Below are 14649 nucleotides of genomic sequence, written 5' to 3'. Positions count from 1 at the left end.
GGGTTGGGACCCTCGACTTCATCGCGGCAAGGACGTGTCAGGAACAAGCTGTAGCAGGCGACGACGTTGCGTGCCGCGGCATCGCATGCGGAGGCGAGTCCGTAACATGACTTGCACCCGCACCGCCCCGAGTGGCATAGTTGTACTGACACAACTTCCTTGTATGGACTTGCCCCCATTATCTATCTTAGGGGTGTGTGGGTGCGTGTGGGGGGGACAGAATAACCGCATAGCGCATGTCAATCTAGTGCACTGCCGCATTAGCACGAGGCCGAGCCAGGGGGGAGGGGGGTCGATGTGACGCCCCGAGACCGTTGCGCCAGGTGTCTTCTAGTTATTCGCCATCGTTGCCATGTCATTCGTTTGCGTGTTGCATCTTTGCCATGTAATCTGTGCAATGCATCATCATGTTTTCAAAACTTGCATCCTTCCGGGTCTCCCCGTTCTCTCCGTTGTCTGTTCTGAGTACAGAGACAGGCGCACGCACCCGCGACATGTCCGAAATAGTATTTTTTTTAAGTGGCCGGAAAATGTTCTCGGAATGGGATGTGATTTGGCGCGCGGTCTTGTTATGTTGTAGGTAGACCGTCTGCAAAGTTTCATCGCATTCGGAGTCCGTTTGACGCCGCGAAAATATAGTTGGTCTAATGTCAGACATTTTCGATCTCCGAAAACTGTTGCCATGTTTTCCCTCTCTTTCCTCCATAGACCATCTACACAACCAACTACCAACCGCCAGGCCCAATCTTACCCTCCTCACGTCCGGAGCCGTCCGATTGTGATCGGTGGGCCCTGAAACCCCTCCTCACCACCCGACCCCTCCCTGCATAGTGCATCGACCCCCTCGTGCGCGTCCGAAAACTGCCCCGAACCAGAAACACTTAGTCATCACCGTTGCATTCAGATCACCCCCTAACATCTATAAAACATCTTCATTTTATTTATTGGACTCCCTAGCCTATTTTTCTCGACCGCCCGATTACGATCGGACGGACTGAATACCCCTACCCCAAAACCCATTTAATATATATACAGGTCCATCCCTAGGATATAGGCGGTTTGTCCCATCCTTCCCACTCCACCGCCACCATCTCCCTCGGGATCTCACGCGAGCCAACCAGCGCCCTCCACCGATCTTCCAACCAGCCAAACTCCTCCTCTCGATCCATCCTCACGGCCACCATCAGATCGAGCAGGAGCACTCGGCCTCGTCTCCCTCGCGCCATGGCCGCCGACCACCCAAGCGGTAGCAGAAGTCTCCAGCATCTCCATCCCCGCCGGCCCTTGCCGGAGACCCACTAGAGCCCGCTGCTGGTGAGAAAAATCCTCTGACGCAGTTCATTCCCCTGGTTCACCTTTCTTCTCTCCCCTAACCTCCTTTTTTTCTCTTTACTCGTGACCGGAGCAAAGAACAACATGGCCGCTCAGGAACATGGAAGCTCACCGCCGTTATGCCACCTCCTCTACTCGGGTCCAGCACGCACCGACGTCCTGCCGTTCTCCTTCGACGCTGGAGCTCCCTGCAGCCTCGCACACCCGAGTCCCTGAGCTCCTCTTCTCGCGCACAAGCTCCGCGGCCCGACAGCCACTTCGTCCCCGGTTATAGACAAATCTTGAGTATCTAGTACTTGGAGTATCTTAAGTATCTCATGAATTTTAACTTAATATTGTTGATTTGTTAATTACTTTAATTGGGATTGAGTTGGAGGAACCTTCTCAATGATGTCTCAACTACCATGATAGTTAAAAAAATCTATTCCTTTGTTGTAGGAAAAAATTGGCTTTTCGCAAAACTATAACCATAGAGCTTTCCACCAGCCAAGTATGCATATAGTGATAGTATCATTCTGTTCTTGCTCTACTGTGTTATTTTGCCAGCATATTCCATGTGCTGACCCGTTTTCGGGCTGCAACGTATTAGGTTGCAAACTTTTCAGACGAGGAGTAAGGTTCGTTAGGTCGTTGCCGTGCAGCTTAGCTATGCTGTTGGAGTTGATGGACTCACTTTATCTTCCAAGCCTTCCGCTGTTAACGTTTTAGATGGCATTAAGCCATATTTATTGTAATAAGTTCTCTTTGGAGATATTCGATGCAATAAGTGTGTGATTGATACTCTGTTATAAATTCTCGAGTACTGTGTGTGTCAGCATTACCGTTCCAGGGATGACACTGAAGCACAGAGACTTGAACGTTTGAGGTCGGGTCGCTACAAGATGGTATCAGAGCACACGCTGAGTGTAGGACATGACCACTAAGCTAAAACCATAGATCACTATTCTCTTCTCATTTCTGACTCCTCTGCATTTTCTACTCTTTAGGATGGCGGATGCAAGGAACAAGTTTGCACAACCGGATGAAGAATCACCTTTTGCAAGGCATTCGAAGGAAGTCACTAGGTACCTGAACATAGGAATACCAAGCTTCACCGGGACCTACAACGCCACTTTACCAGAAGAGGAGCGATGGATGATTCAAGTACAAGTTCCGGGAAGGACCTTCATGCCAGTCACTAAACCCATAGTGTTTTCCTTTGATGTACCAACCTGGAGTTTAGGAAAGAGTATGGCAGCTCACATCGCCATGGGACGCATTGGAGAAGTTTATCAAAAGGAGCTTAAGGATACTATTTACCAGACCTGTGGGCACCGGGACGAGCAGTGGGAGATGATCAGCACCTGGAAGGATAGATCAATTGCAGCTTTCATCCAGGAACTAAACCAGCACATTCGACCCCAGGAGAATCAGATGTGCGCAGACATGAGAGATCTGAAGAAGGCAATGACTAGGATCGCAGAACTGGAGGAAGAACTCAAGGCTACACGTGAAGATTATGAGGAGGAAATCGTTGTACTAGTGGATAAGAATGACGACCTGATTAAGAAGATCGGAATATTCATGGGAGACCCCTTACCACTAGAAGAAGACGAAGAGCCCAAGGAGATTTGCTCGGAAGACTACATCATCATCGACGACACCGACTCTGACCTGAGAGATGATGACTTTGAAGATGAAGCTGGAGCAGATATCATGGAGTCTGCAACCGAGGAATATTTCTAGTAAACCACCACATCAGTAGTAGTATTCCACCATGTAAATAAAGTAGCCCGAGCACTTTTGCGATAGTTAGACCGATTGTATGACTTGATTGATTGATTGAGTGAAATGTTTGTGTTCGCCTCATGTGCATATGGGTAGTGCTATCTCATTAGACCTCATTCTATTCTAATCTCTTCCCCCTAAACCCATCATATGCCTCCGAGACATGACCTCGGATTTGCATTCCCATCGGAGCTCACTCAGTTGATCCAGCAACAGAATACCCTGATGCAGTTGTTAGTTCAGAACCAAGGCAACAACAACAATCCACAACCACCACCACCAGTGGACAACTTAGCCCGTTTTCTGAGGATGCAGCCGCCGTTATTTTCAAGTAGCATCGAGCCTATAGTAGCAGATGATTGGCTCCGCAGGATTGGGAGGGAGTTAACCACTGCAGGATATACTGATGCTGAGAAGGTGTGTTTTGCCGCACATCAGTTGGATGGACCATGAGCATCATGGTGGGAGAATTACACCATCACCTACCCTATAGCTACGGTGACATGGGACCAATTTCAGCAAGCCTTCCGTACATCCCATGTCTCAACTGGAGCCATAAATTTGAAGAAGCGTGAGTTCCGCAACTTACGCCAGGGGAACCGTACTGTGGCTCAGTACGCGGATGAGTTTAGCAAGTTATCTCGCTCTGCCCCTGATGATGTGGCCATAGATGCTGCAAAGCAGGAGAAGTTTATGGAAGGGCTGAATGATGAGATGAGTATGCAGTTGCTGGTGGCAACATTCACCAACTACCAGGAGTTGATAGATAAGGCTCTTATGATTGAAGGGAAGCAACAACAGATTGAGAGCCGTAAGAGAAAGTATGGACAAGGGAGGTATAACTCAGGAGCTCAGCAGAAGCCTCGCCTAACCCTGAACTCGGGAGGACTTGTTCATAACCATGGAGGCTACACCCATAATGGAGGAAGCAACCATAATCATACTAGCCCTAGGAATGGGAATAGGAATGGAGCAAGCAACAATCAGAACCGCCCCAATCCAGCCACACCCACCAAGAGAGACCTAAGCCACGTTACTTGTTTCAAGTACGAGAAGACTGGACACTATGCCACGGAGTGCCCTGAAGGGAAGAATGGAAACGGAAATGGGAGCGCTAGTAAGAAGCCCAATCCATTCAACAGAGGACAAGTGAACCACGTTAACGTGGAGGAGGTTGAAGAGCAGCCAGACGCAGTTATAGGTATGTTTCTGGTTAAGTCATTTACTGCTCTTGTTCTTTTTGATACTGGTGCATCGCATTCATACATATTAAGGGAATTCGTGGATAAGTTTAAGCTACCAACCCAAACTCTTAGGACCCCTCTGTTAGTAAGTTCACCTGGAGCAGAGTATATGGCTAGTCGATGGTGCGACCAGATACCCTTAACCACTGGCAACCATGTTTTTCTGTCCGACCTAATTATCTTGGAGTCATAAGGATTGGATGTGATATTAGGAATGGACTGGATGTCAAAGTACGGAGGAAACATGGACTGTGTTAGCAAGTCAATTTGTCTCACCACCCCAGAGGGAAAAAGGATCAAGTATATATCTAGGCATGCGCCAAGAAGTATGTCACACCCTAGTTAGTTCAAGCATTAGAGTGTGCATCATGTTTAAATTCCTCTTAAATTTGAAATGGGGAAGACAGAACCCCCAACCCCCCCTGGAAACAACTAGGGTTTACTAAAATTATTTTCCAATCAACCTGAAATGCCCTTCTAAAAAGTTCACCCTCTTTGTCTTGGGTTAGAACCCCTGGCAAAATTGGTGCACAATTTTCTAGGTCAATAGAAGGTCATTGAATTAAATCATGAGTATTTGATTTTGGGCATTTAAGTGCTATACAATAATTTAAATGCTCAAATAATTCTGGAAATAAATGTTTGCTGTTGGAAATATTCTAAACAGAGCCCAGAATTATTTTCAGGATTTTTGGAAACGTTTTAGTATTTTTAATAAAGCCGAACAGTTGCAGTTAAATAGAAAAATTGAAACAAATCAAAAAAGAGAGAGAGAGGGAAGCCCACCTGGGCCTTACCTGTGCTGGCCCAGCCGACTGGCCTTGCCAGTCATCGTCCTCCTCCCACCAGGAGGACGAGGAGCGCGTGGCCGGCGCCTGCGGCCACACGCCGGCCACCTCCTGCTTCTGCCGAAGCCCTGGAGACGTCCAGGGATGCCACGCCGACCCCCACGTCCCCCTCTCATCCTCCCTCACTCTCCCCCTCGTCTCCCTCACCCTCTCCCACGATGGCCGAGCGCGATCCTCACTGCCATTCGTCGTAGACGTCACCAGAGCCACCCCCTCGCCCCTCCGACAAGCCCAATAGCTCCGCCTCGTCGCCCTGGACCTCTCCGCTGACCCATGCGACTCCAAACGCCGCCGAACGCTGTCTTCGCCCGCGTCTTCAACCTCGGGCACCCGAGCCGTCTCCGGTCGATTCGCCGCCGCCAGGACCTCCCCGAGCTCGCTGACTCCTCTCCGACCCCGCTGTGAGCTCCTCTTCCTCTTCCCCTAGCTCCTGTGCTCGTTTGGCCTCCGTAGTCGCCACTTCCACCGCACCCGGAAGCTCCCCGCCGCCGGCCATGGCGCCGTCGTGGCTAGAGCCATAGTGGCTCGAAGCCAAGCTCACCGTTGTGCTCAGCGCAGCACCAGGAGCTCGTAGCCACCACCAGCTCCTTCTCCCATGCACCGTAGCGTCGAACCCAACCCCGTCCGAACTCCGGCCGCCGCTGTCGAGCTCGCCGGCGTCGTTTCCGGCGTCCCCGTGTCCAACCACTTGCACCACTGGACGCGGTAGTTCCCCAGCTACGCGTAGCACGTCTCCACCGGCGATTTGGTCACCGGAGGACCAAATCCGAAGCTCTCCGCCACCTCGGCCTCGCCGGCGACTCAACGCCGGCGGGATTAGCCCCGCTGACCAGGGGTTTGACCCCAGTTTGACTCCATCTGAGACACTGATGTGTGGGGCCGGCTTCTAACTAATTTAGATTAGTTTAAATTAGAGCTAATCACTCTATTTGAGGTTAATGACGCTGTTAACTACCCCTCTCTGACTGACATGTGGGCCCAGAGCCTAACTAACCCAGTATCGTGCTAACTAAACACTAACCAACTCTGTTAGTTAGCTGAGAGACTGACAGAAGGGGCCCACCAGTCAGGTTTGACTTGGGCTGGCGCCTTTGACCCACTGACATCACAGTGACGCAGTGCTGACGCATTAATTCAATTTCTAGATTTATTCTTTAATAGGAAATTCCAGAAAATAATCAAAACTTCTAAAAATCATAGAAAATCAACCATAGCTCCAAATGCAAAGATTTATATATGAAAAATGATTAGAAAAAATCAATCTATCCATCTGTAATGGTTTCATGCATGACAAAACAAGTTAACCTTGCTGTTTAAGCAGAATGGGGTAATGCACTAATAAAGCCATGTTTAATAAGCTAATAATTGAATCTTTGACTCAAATGAGTTCATCCCTTTCTGTTTTTGCTTGCATTAGGCCAAGAAACCTTCATCTTGCCATGTCATAGCATGCATCATATTGTTGCATATTGCCATGTGTTGATTATGTTTCGGTGTGTCTTTCGTGGTAGGTTCTGCCTCCGAGGATAACCCCGAGTATCCGTCTGAAGGGCAGTACCCTACTACCACTACAACAGGAAAGCAACGCATTGATCATTCCGATACAAAACCATGCTCTCACTTCTGCTCTTGTTTACTGCATTAAGACAACGCGATTCAAACTACTGTGTGTTACGGTAGTTGAACCCTTATCCTTTGCATGACCTGTCATTGCCATAGTAACTAGATGGAACCCACTAGCATGTGTAGGAGTTGATTGAGCCATGTATGTGATTCCTACCTTGCTATGCCTGCTATGCTTAGAGTTGTGTCAGGTCTGGTTCATGTGGGTGATGGGCTAGAGTGATATGATATGTCGGTAATGTGAGGAATGTGTTAAACATGTTTTGGTAAAGGTATCGATGAGAGGCCATGTAGGAGTACATGGTGGGTTGTTTCATTGAGACCGTCCATAAGAACTGAGATCTGTATGCGTGATTTAAGATTCAGCTACTACCACACATTGGGCCCTGAAATATGACCCCGCTCGACTTACTGACCCCTCTCGCCCTCTGTCCAGGAGTTGCAACTAGTTTCTGGTGTTTGTAGGATATGTGTTGGCGGCTGTGCTTAGCGCTGACCCTAGGGGTAAGCTATGATACGGTAGATACACTGTGGTCGGGTATGCCGGGTGCCTGTTTGGCGTCTCGGGACTCTGTACACATCGTTTGGGGCCGTTGAGGACACCCCGGCCGGATTTCCTTGTGGATGGAACCTGAATAGGCGATAAACCTGGACTAGAGACTTGTGAGGTTAGTCAGGTCATGGTCTACACCCACGTCGGTTTTCGCTTGAAGTCTGCCGAGCACATGTCGTGTGCAGACGCTAAGTGGTGGAAACATATGTGACGAAGTACACCCCTGCAGGGTATAAAACTATTCGAATAGCCGCGTCCGCGGTAAAGGACTACTTGGTTGCCTATACAGTTCATAGACAAGTTAATGGATACTACTAAAAGACTCAAGATAAGTGTGGGTACCGAGGATGGCCCTCTCGTAGGATGACGAGGGAGGATCCTCGGTGGAGTATTGTGTTGGTGAGTAGTGGACTTGTGTGTGAAAACTATTTTACTGGTGGAGTTCCGTAGGATAGCTTAGCCAAGAGTCAAAGCTGTCTTGCTGCAATAACCCCACCACCTTCTTGAGAATAAGCATGTATAGTAGGTTCTGTTGTAAGACTTGCTGAGTACCCTTGTACTCATGTTTGCGTAATTACTGTTTTCAGACGACAACACCGCCCCCTCCGATGGGTTCTACGTAGACCTTGACGTCGACGAGTGACTAGCCACCCAGGTGGTGATCCTGGCCATGGAGGGCCCTATGTAGATAGACAGGCTTCGAGAAGCCTTCTTTCTTTCTAGTGTCTGTACTCAGACTAGTTGCTTCCGCATGTGCTTGTATGATTGTATGACTTGAGTGTCGGGTCATGTGACCCCTATCTGTATGAACATGTTATGTATGGCTCTCTGGAGCCTTTAAATAAAGTACTTGAGTTGTAGAGTTTTGTTGTGATGCCATGTTGTATGTACTCATATCGGGCATATTGTGTGTATGATTGAATTGCTTGGTATGAGTGGGATCCGACAATCTAGTTGTTTATCCTTGGCAGCCTTTCTTATGGGGAAATGTAGTCTAGTGTTCCTCGAGCCATAGTAGTCCACTACAGCCTGGTTCACCGGAGTCCTGCTAGCCCAGCACTACTGTTTAGGACACTTGACTGGCCGGCATGTGTTTCACTTTGTTCCTATGTCTGTCCCTTCGGGGAAATGTCACGCGGTGACTTCCGGAGTCTTGCCTAGCCTGCTACAGCCCGGGTTCCCCGGAGTCCTGTTAGCCCGATGCTACAGCCCGGAATCACCCGCTGATGACCGACATGCTTGATGTGATTCATGTATGCCTGTCTCCATAGGTCTGTGCCGCTTTGGGTTCACGACTAGCCATGTCAGCCCGGGTTCTCTGTCATATGGATTCTAGCGACACTATCATATACGTGAGCCAAAAGGCGCAAACGGTCCCGGGCCATGGTAAGGCGACACCCGTGGGATACCGTGCATGAGGCCGCAAAGTGATATGAGGTGTTACCGGCTAGATCGATGTGGCTTGGAATTGGGGTCCTGACAGTGCTGGCATTAGAGCCGGACTGCCTGTAGGTTCGTTGAGCCAAGCTGGTCGATGTCGAGTCTAGAAATGCTTTAGTTATATGTAGGGGAATTGATTGTGGGAGGGAATGTAAGGCTCTTTTACTCCTTTACCCTATGCCTCTGATCTGAGTCATTCTCTTCTCATTCAACGTGGGTTAAGGACCAGGCTCTCTTCTTCTATCAGGTTCACGTGTTACTAATCCGTAGTAGCTTATAGGATTGTTGTTATAAGCCCCAGTTCAGTTTCTACTATTTTAGTATGTTGCTAATTGGATCAGAACCTTGATATGATGTTGTTGAGTGGTATTGCGAACTGTTGTGGATGTCTCAAATCTTTTTCTGAGCATTTACAGCTGTTATGCTATCCAATTTTCCCTAGAAATTTTGATGTCTTTGCATTGTGGTTGTGCTTTCAGATGGCCAAACGTTTCCAAACCAAGTGGTTCGCCTGACCCGGTGCCTCGACATGCCCGGTCATACTGCTATGTTAGTCCGGGTAATGATCGAGACCGGTTACCGTTGGTATCCCGAATACACCGTCGAAGAGAAATTCCGAGACTTTCATCAAAGCCAATATTTCTGCACCGTCAGGATATTTACTTCTTATCCTGGATCTACCGAGCCCCTTCACTGTTCCTATGGACTTCGGGTTACTATTGAGATGGCTGTGCAGGATGCTGCCTGTTCCATGATGACCATCATGCGAGTCCGGACTGGCCTGCCTCGTAACACCGACTTCTGTTACATGCCAGCTTCACTTCCGGGAGCGCAAGGGTATCTTCAGGCTATCTATGCTGACTCCACTCAGGAGGACTCATTAACTCGTACCACTGCCGAGATCCTCGAAGATAAGGACCGAGAGAATCGGGCCTTGAGGCTGGAGCTTTTCAATACCCGTGCTGATCATTGGGCTACATTGACTCGGTTTGCACCAGCGGTGCAAGCTGGATGTATGGATACAAGGGATCTGTATCCTGTGAGATCTGCTTTGCCAGACATGGTGGATTGGCGTGATGTGGGAGGCATCACCCCACCCCGTGGTCCTCGCAAGCCACCGTTTGTTGGTCCAAGACCTCATCCTAGCCCCTATGGTCCACAGGCTCCTCAGGACCGTCTGTTCCCGGATGGTCATGTTGAACTTCCAGGCTATGGAGGTGACTTCTATGAGGACTACTACGGAGTTGTCTGAGTTAGTAGTAGTACCACTAGTATTGTAGTAGTTGAATCTCCACTATCCTGCGTGACTTTTGGAATATGACTTTGTGTGTAATCAATTCCGGAGGTGTAGACAAATAATGTATAGGAGCTTGGGATGCCTCCGATGAGATGTAACGTCTTTCATCATAGTTGTACTGTAGCCTGGGCTTGTACTAAACTATGTATGATGTGTATGACCGTTGGTATATATATGGCAGTCTTATATTACCATGACATACGGATGAACATCTCTGCATTCCGCGTTATCCATTACATTCTGCACTTCTTTGCTAAATTTGAGCTATCTTTATCTAAACCGTTGTCTTGTTTTCTCCTAGGATGGTCAACACCCGCAGCAACCCTGTTGCCTCAGAGCAGGGGGAAGCTAGTGCAGCTAGGGGTTAAAATCTGCCTCACCCGCCTTCTCTGGCTGAAGTAATGCTATAGGTGGAAAGAAACAAGCGTGAGACTAACCGCCTGCTAGAGCGGATTGAGCAGAACACCGCACGCCATCCGCGAAATGACTTGGTGTCAATCAATGACTTTATCAAGCTGTACCCACCAAAGTTTAACCATTCCGTCGAGCCCCTCGACGCGGATGACTGGCTTCGCAGCATCACCCACAAGCTACGTTCTGCCAACGTAGCCGAAGCCGATAAGGTTACTTACGCTGCCTACCATCTCGAAGGCCCTGCTAGCCTCTGGTTGGAAAATTTTGAAGCTATGCGCCCGGTCGGCCAAATTACTACTTGGGCTGAATTCAGTGAGGCTTTCCGTGAGCATCACATTCCGGAAGGTCTCATGGATCGCAAGAGGGAGGAGTTCTGCAACTTCACCCAAGGAAGACTGACTATGGATGCTTATAGTCGTGAATTTGGGAATCTCGCACGTTATGCCCCTGAAGAGGTATCTACTGACGCTAAGAAGCAGGCAAGGTTCCGCAAGGGACTTAGCCCTCAGCTTCGCCGTGATCTTCGTCTGCACGAGTGCACCTCCTTTCAGAAGTGGGTCAATAAAGCCATCAGTGATGAGACAGGCCAGACTGATTATGACGCTTCACACAAGCACTCCCATGATTTTGGCTCTTCATCCGGCTCTAGAGCTCAGAAGCGCCGGGTGTGGATCCCAAGCACGGCACTGCCACCCAGGTTCATCCCGAGGCCATCCTTTGAGGCGCCTCGTCCTAACTAGCAATTTACACCGCCCAAGCCCTATGGTGGCCCCGCTGCTAACGCTGCTCCATGCCCCAATATGGTGACATACTTTAAGTGTGGATAGCCGGGTCACTATAGACGAGAGTGTCCCCAGAACAACAACCCCAATCAAACTGGAAAGTCCGTTGGTCGTGGTAAGCCCGCGGGAAAAACATTCTACGCCAAGCCGGCCACCACTGCACGTGGCCATGTCAACTATGTTTCAGCCGAGGAGGCTCACGAGGATCCTAACGTTGTCCTTGGTACGCTCCTTGTTAACTGCCATCCGGCATCTGTTCTTTTCGATACTGGAGCATCTCATTCATTCATATCTGAGAACTATGCTCGATTGCATAACACGGCATTCTGTGACATGCCCTCTACCATAGAAATTCAAACCCCTGGCTCTAGATGGCAAACTTGTAGAGTAAGCCATGGGAATGAAATTCTTGTCGATAGACTTGTCTTCCTAGCATCCTTAATAGCTCTCAAGTCCTCGGACGTAAACATCATCTTGGGTATGGACTGGATGTCAGCTCATTATGCTAAGATCGATTGTGCCACTAGAACTGTTCAACTTACTCACCCATCGGGCAAGACAGTCAATGTCTTAACCCGAGTGGCCAAGCGCCAACTTTAATCCCTAAATGCCAACCCCCTTCCAGACCTTGAGGATGTTCCGGTAGTCCGAGACTTTCCGGATGTCTTTCCAGAAGAACTTCCAGGTGTTCCACCTGACAGGGATGTTGAGTTTGTGATAGACCTTGTTCCAGGAACCGTTCCAATTTCTAGAAGACCCTACAAGATGGCACCCTTAGAACTAGCCGAGCTTAAGAACCAACTCGATGATTCCTTGAAAAAGGGTTTCATCTGTCCTAGTTCCTCTCCTTGGGCTTGCCCCGTCCTCTTCGTTAAGAAGAAAGATGGAACGAATCGAATGGTTGTGGATTACCGACCTGTCAACTTGGTCACCATCAAGAACAAATACCCGCTTCCTAGGATCAACGATCTGTATGATCAGCTCGCTGGATCCTCAATCTTTTCGAAGATGGATTTGAGGTTGGGCTACCATCAAATCAAAATCAGAAACGAGGACATTCCCAAAACGACCTTTGTTACTCGTTATGGCCAATACGAGTACATCGTTATGTCCTTCGGTTTAACAAATGCCCCAGCTACCTTCTCTCGGTTAATGAACTCGGTCTTCATGGAGTACTTGGATAAATTCGTCGTAGTATACCTCGATGACATACTCATCTACTCCAAGAATGAAGAGGCACATGCCGAACATCTAAGGCTGGTATTGATGAAACTTCGAAAGCATCGCCTTTATGCCAAATTCTCCAAGTGTGAATTTTGGTTGCCAGAAGTGACCTATCTAGGCCATGTAATCTCTGGCAAGGGTATTGCTGTCAATCCCGAGCAAGTTCAAGCCATCCTTGATTGGGCTCCACCTGAGATGGTTAAGCAAGTTCGGAGCTTCCTTGGCTTAGCGAGCTATTGCTGCCGCTTCGTCGAGAATTTCTCCAAGGTTGCTAAACCTCTAACTGAACTCCTCAAGAAAGATAAAAAGTTCGAGTGGACTCCACAGTGCGAGTTCAGCTTTCAGGAACTGAAAAGACGCCTGACATCTGCTCCCGTACTGGTACCACCAGACTTCTCCAAGGACTTTATTATCTATTGCGACGCCTCACGACAAGGACTAGGTTGCATACTCATGCAAGATCGTCAGGTAATTGCCTATGCTTCACGGCAATTACACCCACATGAGGAAAATTATCCCACACATGATCTAGAGCTTGCAGTTGTAGTCCATGCACTTAAAATTTGGCGACATTACCTTCTCGGTAATCGTTGCGAGATCTTCACCGATCACCAAAGTTTGAAATATATCTTCACCCAACCAGATTTGAATCTCAGGCAAAGACGTTGGGTTGAGTTGATCTCGGATTACGACTTAGGAATAACTTACACCCCGGGCAAAGCCAATGTCATGGCTGATGCGCTAAGCCGTAAGTCCTATTGTAACAACCTGATGTTACAACAAAGTCAACCAATTCTCCATGAGGAATTTCGTAAGCTTAATCTTCACATTGTTCCTCGAGGATTCCTATCCACCCTGGTGGCGAAAGCTACCCTTTTGGATCAAATCATAGCTGCCCAGAAGCGTGATAAGGGCATATCCCGGATTAGGGAAAACATTGCTAGCGGAGTTGCTTAATGTTTTTCCATGGATAAGCGGGGTGTTGTCTTCTTCAAGAACCATTTGGTGGTTCCCAAGAAACAACATCTATGCTAGTTGATCCTTAAGGAAGCTCATGAATCCCCTCTCACCATTCATCCCGGTAGTACTAAAATGTATCAAGACCTACGCCAGAGGTTTTGGTGGACTAGGATGAAGAGAGAAATCGCTCAGTACATTGCTAATTGCGACGTTTGTCATCGTGTTAAAGTAGAGCATCAACCGCCTGCTGGCACCCTTCAACCTTTGGCTATTCCTAAATGGAAATGGGATAAAATCAGTATGGATTTCATCACTAGGTTTCCCAGGACCAAGAGAGGGAATAATGCCATCACCGTCGTAATCGACCGACTTTCCAAAGTAGCCCACTTTCTACCTGTTCGTGAGAGTATCACCGCTAGCCAGCTAGCCAAATTATACATCTCCCGAATAGTGTGTCTTCATGGTGTCCCATTGGAAATTAACTCAGACCATGGGAGTCTCCTCACCTCTCGATTTTGGGAAAGTTTCCAAAATGCTATGGGAACTCGTCTCTCTTTTAGTACCGCCTTCCATCCTCAATCAAGTGGTCAAGTAGAACGAGTTAATCAAATTCTGGAAGATATGCTCCGAGCTTCTGTTATCTCGTTCGGAATGAGTTGGGAGAAATGCCTTCCATTCGCGGAGTTTGCTTATAACAATAGTTATGAAGCCAGCTTGGGCAAGGCTCCTTTCTAAGTTCTCTATGGACGAAAATGTCGAACGCCTATTAACTGGTCAGAAACTGGAGAAAGACAACTCTTTGGCCCGGATATAATTCAAGAAGCAGAAGAGCAGGTTCGCGTTATTCGTGAGAAATTGAAAACAGCCCAATCTCGTCAAAAGAGTCAATATGATCGTAAACATAAGCCTATGACTTATGAAGTCGACGAGAAGGCTTACCTTCGGGTTACTCCGTTAAAGGGAACCCATCGTTTCGATATCAAAGGCAAATTGGCTCCTCGTTACATTGGACCCTTTCGCATTCTTGCCAAACGAGGAGAAGTGGCCTACCAATTGGAACTACCTTTGCATCTTTCCAGAGTTCACGATATCTTCCATGTTTCACAACTCAGGCGTTGCTTCGCGGATCCTATCCATGGAGTGGACCACGAAACGCTTGATCTAC

Source organism: Triticum dicoccoides, chromosome 2A, assembly GCF_002162155.2.
Source record: "Triticum dicoccoides isolate Atlit2015 ecotype Zavitan chromosome 2A, WEW_v2.0, whole genome shotgun sequence".
NCBI classification, from domain to species: Eukaryota; Viridiplantae; Streptophyta; class Magnoliopsida; order Poales; family Poaceae; genus Triticum; species Triticum dicoccoides.
This window is presented reverse-complemented; position numbering follows the sequence as displayed.